General features: G+C 40.6%; 1 long non-coding RNA gene across 2 annotated transcripts; it reads left to right on the forward strand.

Annotated features, from left to right (window-relative positions):
* The first annotated feature begins 2479 nt into the window (after positions 1–2479).
* Positions 2480–6088, forward strand: LOC103650007 (uncharacterized). Of its 2 annotated transcripts, XR_002268336.1 has the most exons (4): positions 2480–2541; positions 5577–5658; positions 5729–5908; positions 6005–6088. It is a non-coding gene; the product is annotated as an uncharacterized lncRNA (long non-coding RNA). The 2 variants fall into 2 exon arrangements; XR_563850.2 differs by having other exon boundaries at positions 5729–6082.
* Positions 6089–13312: the final 7224 nt, after the last annotated feature.

Consider the following 13312-nt stretch of genomic DNA (forward strand, 5'->3'; position numbering starts at 1 on the left):
TGATATCTGAATTGGGTCCTTTGTTGAATGTTGATGTTACTCCCCCTTTTAAAGTTCCTGTCAATTTTTGCAAATGAGAGGTCAAAAACTGATGAGCTTTCCTGATATGCTTGATGATCTCTAAGTTTTCTAGGAAGTTTGCTTTCTCTCATTGCCTTTTTCTTACCATACAGGCTTATTTAGTATTTTGCCTATTGTAGGTCAGTTTGAGTGCATTTGCATTCTTGTTCTCTGAGTTGGTTCAGTACAACCAGACTCAAGTTGACAGCATTACTGAGCTAGAACGGAGGTAACTCTATTGTGTATCTATTGTTCTGATCTTGTTTGATGAATCTGTATTGAGGTTGATTGATTATTTTCTACCATGCCCCTTTGTTTATTTTGCTCTAATTGATATGGGGATATGTGGGTGTAGGCGTGTAGCTCTTAGCAGTGAAGGTAAATCTTTTTTCTTCATTATTTTGATGAAATATGGATTATTCACCCTGCTGTTTTTCCTCGTTTAGCACAAAAGAGTAACATGGAGCTGCCACAATTTAATATGACGTTTTAAAGTGGATGAACCAGGCTATTTTAATTTCCCTATGTCAAGTCATGATCCTACTTGTGTTAAACTTCTAATGAGGGACACAAAAAATGGGGTAGTAATTGTTAAAAGCAGGACCCAAGCAAATTCCACAAATCTTGCATGCATGTAATAAAATATATATTTCACAAAGAGAAGTTTTAAATTTTCGAGAGGATGAAAATCATATACAATCAAATCAAACATCACAATAAAGAAGTAACCTAGATTATGCCCGAACTTGTCGTTTGTCCCCTCCCTTAATTCTGCAGAATATATTTAACATGCTCAAGGACCCTCATGGCGTGCTCAAAGACTAGGACCAGGACTCCATGGATCCCTATAGCTAGACCACAGTCAGTTGCTTGCTAGAGAATTTTGTCATCGGACTATATGCATTCCACTTCCTCATTCTTCTATCTGCCCTGCTTTTAGGCCCAAATCTTCTCTGGGTACCATTTCAAGGTTGGACCAGACTAGATTAGTTCCTTTTATCTTGTTTGTATTCTTGAAAATATCGCAGTATCATTTGGTGCTTCAATTAGTATCAAAACACTGAAACTAGAATGTCCTTTGTGATCTATTGGTCATTTACTACCATACTTGTCCTACCAGGTATCAGTTCGACATCACTGCCATGGCAAATTGCTGATGCAGTTTTGCTTAGCTTTGGGTTTATAATTGATGGCCATAGAAAACAGTTTAGCTACTAGCAGTAGCTAAAAAGATTTAGCTCATGCAAACCCTGACAGATAACCAGTTTTGCACTTAACTTATTTGTCCATGTGAGAGATGGATTATGCAAAAAATAAGAAGGGGGTATGTAAGTTGTTTTTCCCTGGACCAATATGCTGCTTCCAATTTTGCTATGTTGTCACCTTAGCCTCCCCTTGTAGGTGTGACTAATCATAGACTTTGAATGGGATGAAGTGTGATGTTGTCTGATTTATTAATCTATAATACTACATTAATTTAGCAACGTCAGCGTCCACACTCCCATGCCCCGCTCACGTGCCTCTGTGGCTCCGTTCCCTCTGATGTCGCCCAAAGCGATGGTAGAACGATATAATTTGGTTGAGAGATGGATTATGCAAAAAATAAGAAGGGGGTATGTAAGTTGTTTTTCCCTGGACCAATATGCTGCTTCCAATTTTGCTATGTTGTCACCTTAGCCTCCCCTTGTAGGTGTGACTAATCATAGACTTTGAATGGGATGAAGTGTGATGTTGTCTGATTTATTAATCTATACTACTACATTAATTTAGCAACGTCAGCGTCCACACTCCCATGCCCCGCTCGCGTGCCTCCGTGGCTCCGTTCCCTCTAATGTCGCCCAAAGCGATGGTAGAACGATATAAGCTGATGCTTTATAGTAATAAAAACTTCTTTCTGTGATTATCATCAGATAATGGCTGAAATGTTTTGCTCTGATAGAATATCACCAGATATCAACAATTTAAATAAATAAATTTTACATTACAATGAACTGTAGTACATTTGACTACATTTCTGTGATTATCATCAGATAATGGCTGAAATGTTTCGCGGAAATGCTGAAATAGTATGCATCGAGGAGTCTTTTTCCATCTTGTATTTGGTTCTTAAATTAGTTACTTGATACTTTGTGTATAGACATCTAAATAACTGCTTCTTAGACTAATAACTAATGGACAGCAAGGGTTTAAAATGTGCACTCCTTTGTGTATAGACATTCCAGTTCTGCACTTGTAATTGATAATTGAAGTATACTGCAATTCCAATCACTCTATTTTTTATTGTTTAATAAATATTCATTCAATATGAGCAAGGAGGCTAAGCGACATACTAGCCCAAGTAATGTGTGCTTTAATTATTCATCCAACAACACACCCCCAGCACTTCCAGTCCTTTCATACAAGATGTTGTTTATTTTGTAGGTGGTCCTTTTGTGCTTTCCCTTGCACACAAACACAAAGTGAACTTTCTTCTGTGATCAGGTAACATATCAGTCTTTTACTTTAGCTGGTATGTTCACAATGAGCTTTTCAGAATAGTTTGTAAAAATATATTCACATGTCCATTTTTCATTGGATTTGGTCTCTCCCAGATAGCCCAAATAGGTCCATACCTATTGTCTCTCCTTGATATCTGCATTTTATAATTTTATTTGTTTTATAATTCTATACTCTTGTCATCATAGAGTGTGGTCTATTATTGCATTACAGTGACTTTTCTATTTGAAATCATCTAAGAATCAAGGAGTCGCTCCAAATAATAAATCCTTAAGGTTTTTTTGGTCAGCCTTCAAAGGTTGCTGTTTAAATCTATAAACATGAAATATAAATGAATCTAAAAAGTCATTTTTAAAAGACTGTTATTTCAATCTATAAACAGGAAACATAATGCAGTTTTATGTTTTAGTTTTAGATAATTTAGTTGGAGCTTTACATTAAGAACCTATTTGGAATTAGGGTTTTCAAGATAACTAGGTATAAATCAGATACAGAGAGTACTTATAAAATAATTGACTATAAAGAGTACTTATCCAATGTTGGTGGTGGCTCCCATCTGATTAGGATCTAAACAAGGAGTAAATGACACAAACATTACCACTATATTTTGCAGAGAGGCTCTATCTGCTAAAAATGAAAATGTCATGGGTGAAACCAGTCCCAAAACCAGATTAAGACACTTGCCCAACTCTGCAGATACCAGAATTATTTGGCCTCTGAAATCTAAGTTCAAATAGCAACGATTGTATTAATGGCTTCAAACAATCAGAATCAAATATACAGCTAAGAGAGACGGCTTACCAAGTGTTTCATTAGAGTGAAAAACAATCACTGCTAATTGCCCTAAACCCTAAACTCTGAGATAACTCCAGCCACATGACAAACCCTGCTGACTCGGCTTTCCCCTGCCACAACCATTTAAAACGATGAATGTACTCTCATATACAAAATTGTTTGTGTAGTTTGAAGTACTTTACGAAAAACATTTATGAATCGGGGCAGTGTTCATGACACTAATCAGGACATACATTTGTATAGACTATCCAAACTCCTAAAGCTCATGAACATTAGCTAGGCAAGGAAAATATGAGAGGAAGAACTTGGTTGTCTGCATTAATAGAATATGCATAGTCAGAATTGTTAGTATAACAAACTAATTATTATGCTAATATATCCTATTATTGAAAGATGTTCTTGTAAAAGGACCAATACCATTTATATAGTACGATGGGAAGTGGGAGTGATGGTTCATTAACACACGAGTCACATTATTCAGGAAGGGTAATGAAGAAAGAGAACATAAAAACGCCTACAAGATATAAAATTACTTGCATATAGAGAATACTACCTCCGTTCGGATCGTTTATATATGACGCTGGTCAATTCAATTTTAAACTAACTAGCGTCATATAAAAAAATCGGAGGAAGTAGTTAAGAAGGTAAAAATGGCCTACACCCGGATAATAAACCAAAGCATTATGTGTCCATGAGAATTGTCTTGAATTAGCTCCACGACTACAGACAACATTGTTCCTACTGTCTTAAATCCAAGAATAATCATGACCAAAATTAGAAGTGTACCAATGTCAATTAAGATGCACTAATTTCCTGAATCCTCATATTGGTTTAACCCATAGCAGTGAGCATTAACCGACCCGTAGTTAAGCAGGCTTCTAAAACTATGGCATAAACTGAAAACATAGAAGCACACATAAACTATAAGCATAAGCTTAGAAATGTTTAAAAACCTCTGTCTCATGTTAGCTGTAAAGCTATAATCAGCAACCTCAGAGAAATGGTGCAAAAGGAAAGCCGAGACCTAAAAAGGATGGCATGAACAAGCACCAAAGTTAGATGCATTGAAATTTAATTTACAACAAGCAATACGTAAACTGAAACATTGTTGGGAGTCTAAGACGATGATGCCTATAAGCATTGAGATGGAAAAGTGAATAGGAGTATCAGTGCTAAAGGATCCTAAAAATTGTAGAGGTCTGGGAAAGAGAATTTCCAATTACACGGTGAACCTGTCATATTTAACATGTGATGGACTTTAAAAGTTGTAAATAAATTTATTATTCTGATCCACTAAAATTGTACGGATGGAACAAATGGTAACTCCCTTTGCTCACTTTTAAATTGAGATTCTGCCATTGTGTTAAAAAACAATAGATATGGATTCATGATTTGAACCGTACACGTGCAGCAAAATGCTTCACGAACGGCGGCCAGAAAAAAGAAAACGAAAAAATAGCTCGTCGCACCAATCTCCCATACCAATCTCGACCGCAGATGCTCTCCATGGAAGCCTCTCCTCGTTTCCTTGATGGAAGGTGATTTATTTCTCGATTTGGGCCGATTGGAGCAATCGTTGGCTGGATTTAGGGGCAATCTGTTGGCCGGATTGATTTATCGATTGTGCTACCGAGTAGCATGCGCTTGATTGTGCTGCCGAGGAGCATGCGTGCATACATGGTGAGGAGTTGGGGCACAATCTGTTGCCCGGATCGACACGTAGCTGCCGAGGAGCATGCACGCATGGAGTATGCTGCCGAGTAGCCGCGGATCGACACGTAGGCTGGCATAGCAGCAGCGAGATTTGCGGGAGAGGAGAGGCGGGGATTGCGGCTGCGGGGAGAGGATAGGTGGGGGCAAGCTTCACCATGGTCGGTGTGGACGTCCACGTTACATGCTTATAGAGTAGTAGAGATTGGTTAGATTTAAAATGTCCAAACAAAATTTATCTATTATGGTGAATTATCTAACATTTGTTGTCTATATTTTTTCTATATCATGTTCAGCGATATTTCTATTTGCTTGTTATCATACCAAGAAAGCTTCTTAATCATTGCAGAGCTTGGTTGTTCGTTTCAGATTCTATTTATGTGTGTTCTATATATTTGATACCCTTGTTTGTTTTGTTTGATAGAGCTATATCTGTTTAACTGGATGAGCGCATATAAAAGGACTACCGATTGTCTACCCTCTTTCAGTGTTGTTTATGTGCTCATGTTTTGTAGGGCACTCTTCTTGTTATGGATCAGATAGGATACAATGCTGGTCGCACACCATTCACAGACATCTCAAACACCATCATTACAGGTATAAAGCTTATTACATGTGTGTCGAAACGTATTAAGTACGAACACTAATCCACAAAGTTGCATTGTAGGTAATCAAAATGAATCGAACTCGCTTGGACCAATTGTCGATGCTAAGGAACGTAAGAGGCAAAGGGATAGGGAAAGATATGCTGCGATGACTGTTGAAGAAAAGAATGAGAAAAATAGGAAGCGTCGTGAAGCACGTCAACGAAATAAAGGACTATCGATAGAGCCACTCTCATCTATAGGTGATGAAAAGTTAATTTTTTAATTGTTATACCTACATGTGTGTACTATACAAAGTTGATGTGTTGCCTTTTGTAAATGGGTGATATATGAAGAAGACGTTAATACGGACCAGGCATGTGAGGTGGTTAGCTTTCCAGATGACTGTAGCACCATTGATTTCACAAATTTGTCAACACAAGATATTGCAGGTATAAGAATCATAATTTTTCTCACATTTGCACTATCTATTATGTTAACTCTTTACTTATGCTAAAATGCTAAATGTAGGTGGAGACGAACAAGTAAATCTGGATGCATATGATGATAGCGATTGGTTGCATAGGAATGAGACATTCCAGGCAAACAACATTGTCACAAGTAAAGACCTTTTGACACCAGGTACATGATTGTTCGCTTGGCAAAATATGCAAAAAATAGCATGTTTCAAATCGTTAAACGTAGACATGCCTTATTCCAGGTTGTGTGCATGAAACTGTTGATAACATACCTAAGCATACTATGAAAAGGGCCGCCTACTTTAGTGAGCGGTACAAAAACATGACTCCCGTCGAGAGGGAATCTAGACGTGTACGCCTTAGGTTGTATAATAAGACACCAAGACGGAAAGATGCTAACAAAGAGTGCAGCAGAAAACGTAGAGCACTGCAGGGTGACACTTTGAATTAGGAGTCCATCGCCATGGAGGACCCATTATATACCCCTGAGGTTGTACGTCCTACAACATATGGAATTGAACCATATGGATCCTCAGTTACCACTTGTGACTAGGTTATCCCTGAATTCGCCATGACATCTTTCCTGCCAACTTCAACACAGACTAAGGATGTTGGTTCACTCGATATGTCTATTGAGCCACTAAGACGTAGACATCATGTGCTATCTGAGACAAGACCAGCTACCTTAGGCCGTCGAAACCAACAATTTGAAGCCGGCATTGCAAGGAACGTGGCTACAGTGACTGAGGATACTATTTGTGACGCTATGGAAGAAGACGATTGGACACATCCCCATCTGAATGCAGAGCTCCACAACAATGGTAATTACTACCAATTTTAAATGAATATTGCACGACAACGATAGCATGTAGTCCGACTAAACGTGTGAGTGCAGGCATGGTTGAATAAGGAGTGGACCATACACATACAAAGCCAAAGTTCATTTCCAATGGTACTTGTTAAAAATCTTTGTTCACATTACATTTTCCCCCACCCTAGATGCCCTTGTCTTTTACGTGGCTCATATTTTCACGAGTCAGGTGATGATGATGAGGGTGTCATATTCGAAGAGGATGATGATGAGAACGATGGATACCTATTCGCTGGGCAATGTGCGTACCTCATTTTTTTATTATGATACCACGACTTATATAACTACACGTGTCTTAATCGTTGTTTTTCTAAAAAAAATATTAGATGATGAGATCGACGAGGACATCGAGATCGATGGTACTCAAGATGAATCTACTGCCACTGATTTGCCTGACCCATATGACAAAGTGTACAGTAACGTGCCTGAAGAAACACATATGCTGAAGTCAGTTCCCAACTGCGGTTATTGCACTGCGAAGAAGTTTGAGTATGAGCCACCTGGGTTTTGTTGTCGTGGTGGGAAGGTTGAGCTAGCCCCACTGGAGACCCCTCCCTAGCTCCGGAGGTTGTGGGATAGTACAGACTCTGATGCTAGACACTTTCGTGATAACATTAGGTTTTTTAATGGTCATTTCTCTTTCACTTCACTGTATTGTTGCCTCGATAGTATGACAACTAATGTGAGAGATTCTGGTATATACACGTTCCGGGCATAAGGCATGATGTACCACAATATCAAGTCATTTGGTAGGGAAGGTGGGGCAGAGCATAAACACCTTGAGCTTTACTTTTATGATGATGATCCCAATCTCGAGCATCGGTACCGTAAGTGCCGCGAAGAATGTCAACAGAAAGACAAATATGTTATTAAACAATTAGTTGGCATACTCCGTGAAAACCCGTACTCTGAGCACCTTAGGAGCATGGGCCATGTTGAGAACCTTGATGACTATCGTATCACATTGAACCTTGACCAAAAGTTGAACCAGAAGACATATAACACGCCTCTCACTTCAGAGGTCGCTGCTGTCTGGATCGAGGGGAGCGAACGGCGAGGCCAGTTTACAAAGAGCGTTATGCTACATGGGAAGGATAGGTCAAGCCACGGCATCCGCTCATACCATGGATGCTACGATGCACTATCGTATCCACTGTTCTTCCCTAGAGGTGAACTTGGATGGCATACAAACATACCAAAGGTCGGTGTATCCATGGGCGAAGTGGATGCATACCGTGCGACACATAGGGCAAGTAATGCAAACGATGAAGATGCTGGTTAGTTGTTTCTTTGATATTTCTTACATAACACATTGTTAACTATCCTTTCGGCATCACAAAATAATCAATCCTTACGTATGCAGAATCTCCTAATCATCTATGTGTGTCCGTACGTGACTATTACTGCTACAAATTCCAGATTCGTCCAGGGATATTCAATCCAATACTTCATGGTAAGCGGCTTTTCCAGCAGTTCGCAGTCGACACGTACGTCAAGATTGAGAGCTCCCGTTTAGATTTCATACGTAAGAACCAGGACCGGTTACGAGCTGACCTGTACCAGGGCTTGGTTGATAGTATGTTAGATGGAGACATAAGAGCAGAAAAGGTTGGGAAGCGAACTGTGCTGTCACCGTCGTTTATTGGCGGTCCTTGTGACATGAGACGTCGGTATATGGATGCTATGGCTCTGGTGCGGAAGTTTGGGAAACCAGACATCTTTCTTACAATGACATGTAACCCCAACTGGGATGAGATAAGGACGGAGCTTCTCCCTGGGCAGACACCGCAAGATCGTTCGGATCTTGTAGTGCGTGTCTTTCACGCGAAGCTACAAGAGTTAAAGCATAGGCTGACTAAACATGATATTCTCGGTAAGGTCCGGGCCTACGTCTATGTCGTGGAGTTTCAGAAGCGGGGTTTGCCCCATGCCCATTTTCTACTAATCATGCAGAGGAAGTACAAGCTCACGTGCCCTGAGCAGTATGACCTTTTGATCTCAGCCGAGATCCCAGACAAAAAGTATCCTGAACTACGGAAGATGGTTATCAAGCATATGATGCATGGCCCATGCGGGTCGCTAAATCCTATCTGCCCATGCACTAAGGGTCATGCATCATGCAAGAATCATTACCCCCGGCCTTTCTATGACGCAACTTTGCAAGGGAAGGATTCATATCCTGTTTACAGACGTCGTGACGATGGGCGTAAGGAAAAGGTTCGAGGGTTCGAATTGGACAATAGATGGGTTGTCCCTTACAACCCTTACCTCCTTTGGCTCTTCAACTGTCACATCAATGTTGAGGCATGCAGGAGCATCAAGGCTGTTAAATACATGTTCAAGTACATATACAAAGGCCATGATCGTGCGTCTGTTGTTATGAGAGATGCGAGCAAGGCAGATGATGATGTAGATGAGATCAAGCAGTACAGAGATGCAAGGTGGGTGACCCCTCCAGAGGCCTTATGGAGGATATACGACTTTGAGCTTAGTCAGAACTCTCCACCTGCGATGCAGTTGCAGCTCCATCTTCCAAACATGCACATGGTGGCGTTTCACGAGCGCCAAATGGTCGAGCGAGTCGTCAACCGTCCAGGTGCTGATAGGTCAATGCTCACAGCATATTTTGAGGCAAATAGGCTACACGAGGAGGCTTAGGGCATCCTGTATCGTGACTTCCCTGAGTGGTACACTTGGCAGAGTGGTAAGGGCAAAGTATGGCAACGGAGGAAACGAGATACGGGTGGACAAGTCGGTAGAATAATCTCTGCTCATCCGGCCGAGGGGGAGCGCTACTACCTCCGTGTTCTCCTAAACCACGTGACTGGCGCCACCTGCTATGTGGATCTAAGGACAATGGATGGTGTCACGCTACCGACTTTTCGTGAGGCTGCAGAGAGAAGGGGACTGCTTGAGTCGGACAACACACTGGATGACTGTCTCACTGAACGTGCTCTTTTCCAGATGCCATCGGCGTTGCGACGACTTTTTGCCACAATATTGGTGTACTGTGAGCCAAGTGACGTGGCGGTACTCTGGCAGAAACACCTAGATGCTATGTCAGAGGACTATCAACACAGGAGTCAGAGTAAAACTCATGTTGAGCAGATGGTATTGATTGACATTAGGAACATGCTGCAATCAATGGGAAAGGACATAAAGACATTCCTTCTTCCTCCTATCATCGACACATATGACGATGCTATTGGTACTGCTAGGGAGGTTTACGAGGAGGAAAGTATCGTAGCGGTAGTGGGAGATGTGGCTCTCAAAGACTCTCTTAACGAGGAACAGAGGGCCGCCTATGATAAGATTCTATCTGCCGTTGACACTGATCAACACGGATTGTTCTTTGTGGATGGACCTGGTGGCACCGGGAAGACTTATCTATATAGAGTGTTGCTCACGACGCTACGCAGCCAGGGCAAAATTGCAGTGGCAACAACTACATCTAGCGTTGCGGCTTCCATAATGCCTGGAGGAAGAACCGCCCATTCACGCTTCAAGATACCTCTCACTATTGACGATGGCGGTGTATGTAGCTTCACGAAGCAGAGTGGAACCGCAGAGTTGCTACGGAAAGCATCTCTCATTATCTGGGACGAGGCTTCTATGACCAAGAGACAAGCCGTGGAGGCACTGGACAATAGCATGCGCGATATAATGGGTCGGCCCGAACTACCATTCGGTGGTAAAACCATTGTCTTCGGTGGGGATTTCAGACAAGTCTTGCCTGTTGTTCGTAAAGGGTCAAGGGCTCAAGTGGTCGCTTCTTCGCTACGGATGTCTTACCTATGGGAGTCTATGTCCCACTTAAAGCTTGTTAGCAATATGAGGGCAAAAAACGACCCTTGGTTTGCGGAGTATTTGCTGCGCGTAGGTGGTGGAACTGAGGTCACAAATAGTGATGGCGACATCCGTCTTCCTGACGAGGTATGCGTGCCTTATAGTGGGAGTGACAATGATCTTGACAATCTAATAGACTTCGTTTTCCCAAATCTCAACGAAAATATGTCAGATTCCACCTACATTACTTCAAGGGCGATACTGTCAACACGGAACGACTGGGTGGATATGATAAATGCTAAGATGATCGATCGTTTTCAAGGGGAGCATATGGTGTACCATAGTTTCGATAGCGCCATGGATGATCCCCATAACTACTACCCACCTGAGTTCCTAAACACACTGACACCTAATGGGCTGCCCCCGCATGTTTTGAAGCTCAAGATTGGGTGCCCTGTTATATTGCTTCGGAATATAGACCCTGCGAATGGACTTTGCAATGGCACCAGGCTGGTGGTTCGTGGTTTCCAAAGAAATAGCATTGACGCAGAAATTGTACTAGGTCAGTACGCTGGAAAACGGATTTTCCTGCCCCGTATACCTCTGTGTCCCTCCGATGACGAGATGTTCCCTTTCCAGTTCAAAAGAAAGCAGTTTCCTATACGGCTTAGTTTTGCAATGATAGTTAACAAAGCACAGGGTCAGACTATTCCCAATGTTGGCGTGTACTTGCCCGAACCAGTGTTCTCTCATGGCCAACTATATGTTGCTCTATCTAGAGCGACAGCCCGCTCGAACATAAAGATCCTTGCCATCCCAGCCGTCGATGGGAAGAAGAGGTCAAGGAAGGGTGTAAGAAAGAATCCCACAGTAGATTGTGGGACATATACCAAGAACATCGTCTACAAGGAGGTTCTAACAAACTAGATACACGGTAAGTCAAATCTCCCATAAAAAGATTTGTCTTTTTTGTTTTTCCATATACAAGTTGAATTTAAAGTTTATATTTTTTGTGATTAAGGACATCATAACTTATTCTAGAAAAATATGTTAAGAATTTTTTATCATTATTTTATATTTAGTTTTGTACCATTAAAGTTATTATCTTATCTGATCCCTAACCTATCAAAATATTTATATAAAAATATAATATATTTTTTAGGCTAAATTATGCTATTATATCTGATAACCAACAAAATTTGAAATAAAAACTTGGTTTGTACATAAAGAAATAAAAAAGACAAAAAATTTAAGGGGTAAATTAAACCAACTCAAAAGAGTGTCGGGGTAAAATAAACTAAAAAATACTTTAGGGGGTTATGTGAATATTGTCCATAGGTGAGGGGAGTAATTTGGACTTTTTCCTTTAACAAATAACATGGAGATTGGTAGTCGATTATTTCTGCTACATATCTTGCGAGCCATTTTCTTAATTATTTCCTCATATCCTGTTTGTGTGCAGGGGGGATCAAAATATAATTAAATTTGAGGGTGATCATAATTCTCCAAGACCTCAATCATATTATGATTCAGTTTTTATATTCTTCTACAAATCTTTGCATCCTCCTCTACTGCCTGCAGCACGAGCTTCATATGGGAGCATTTAAAGTTGGTAACATAACCAATGAGGTAAATTAACGGAATACCTGTTGCAAAACTCCTTTTGAATCTGAAACGTATCTTATATGGTTTGTCTTCTAAGGAACCACCTTTGTTTTCCCTCCTAATTCTTGCAGAATTTATTTGAAATCATCAATGGTCTACGGTCAGCAAACACTGTAGGTTGCAGTTCATCAACCGATGCACCTAACATCCCACATGGTGAGGTCTCAGCTCTTTGAGCTACTTTCTTGTAAATTGTAATGTTATAACAATTGGTTTATACTGATTCTTTTTTACCTTTTTTGTTTCAGATGGCACATCTGTAATTGAATTGTTGTCTGATAGCATGAACCAACTGTCCATTAAAAATGAGAATCAGTTGGTAAGTTTCTTGATATTTTGTCTGTGTCTGATTGTGGCTATACAGATTCCATTAGCTGCAGGATTTTCTTTTAGACACGGGTATCCAACTGTTGATTGTTTTTCGTCATATTGTGTTTGCTGCAAATATAGCACATATGCACAACGGTCCTGTATTGGTGGATGTCATTACTGCAGTCAAGGTGTTTGTTTACTCATAGTGTTGCTTATTTATTAGGCCATCCAACCTGAAATGTGTCATGTGCCATCACAACATTGATTTACTCCATGATACATATGGAGTGGTGGAGGGAGATAATCCTTTTTAATTGATGTTAACTTGATTCTCATGCCACTTTACTGTTTTACTAATCACTAACTTCTCTACCACATTTCTTGATTGCTAGGCTCTCTGTAGTTTACTAAGTTACTTTTGTTGTGAGCTACTGTGGTAACTGATAACAACCATCATCTTTATATTAGTTATTACTTATTAGGATGTGCAACATCTTGTACTTTTCTATATGAGGGCGTCCACATTTGCTTCACCGCCCCCGCCTGCCCCCGCG

This window comes from Zea mays, chromosome 3 (assembly GCF_902167145.1).
Source record: "Zea mays cultivar B73 chromosome 3, Zm-B73-REFERENCE-NAM-5.0, whole genome shotgun sequence".
Taxonomy (NCBI): Eukaryota; Viridiplantae; Streptophyta; class Magnoliopsida; order Poales; family Poaceae; genus Zea; species Zea mays.